Genomic DNA, 805 nt, shown 5'->3' on the forward strand with positions numbered 1-805 from the left:
GGAGGAGGAGGAGAAAGAGAAGAGAAAGGGAAACGAAGAGGAGAGAAGGACAAGGAGGAGAAAGAGAAGGAAAAGAAAACGAAGAGGAGAGAAGGACAAGGAAAAGAAAGAGAAGGAAAAGGCACAGGATGACGGGAGAAGAAGAGGGAGGAGGAGGAAGAGGAAGACATATCCTTCTCTCTCTCGCTCGTGCTCACCTCCCCGCTCGGAAGCTGCACGTCCATCGCCGCCTGCAGCTTCTCGATCATCTCTGAGCTTAGATATCCGTCCTTCAGCAGCTGGTAACCTGGCAGAGAGGGTCTGATGCCCAGGGTACCGCACAGCAGAAGCGGCGTCGAGCTCGACCCGGCAAAGCTGACCAGGCCGTTGGCCGCCGACGCCACCTGTTGGCGAACGGAGGAGTTATAAACGAGCAATCTTTCGATATCTTTCACCGATGTTGTTCGGGTAGATATCGTAGCTATGCAGTGAATTTTATTAGTATTATGTGGTGAATATTAGCATTTTTGTAATATGCCAAACCCTATATATATATATATTGTCACCCGGAGCATTAGTCTTAGCATATTGTATAATTGTGTGGCTACAGAAACCCAAGGATTAGTGAGTTTTCTGTCCTAAAAAGCATTCAGGGAACTACCACCGCTGCAAACAGCATTCTCTCAGCTCCCCCATTCCTCATCCCCATCCTCCGCAGCATCCCCGGATGCTGCGCACTCCTCATCCCCATCCCCATCCTCCGCAGCATCCCCGGATGCTGCGCACTCCTCATCCTCATCCCTCGCTAACCTGCAGCGCCTGTATG

General features: G+C 51.2%; 1 protein-coding gene across 1 annotated transcript in view; it reads right to left on the reverse strand.

Annotated features, from left to right (window-relative positions):
• Positions 1–805, reverse strand: part of LOC106817011 — a 5,839-nt gene that overhangs the window by 2,437 nt on the left and 2,597 nt on the right. The gene's annotated exons all lie outside the window — the stretch shown is intronic.

This window comes from Priapulus caudatus, unplaced genomic scaffold (genome assembly GCF_000485595.1).
Source record: "Priapulus caudatus unplaced genomic scaffold, Priapulus_caudatus-5.0.1 Scaffold1563, whole genome shotgun sequence".
Lineage (NCBI taxonomy): Eukaryota > Metazoa > Priapulida > Priapulimorpha > Priapulimorphida > Priapulidae > Priapulus > Priapulus caudatus.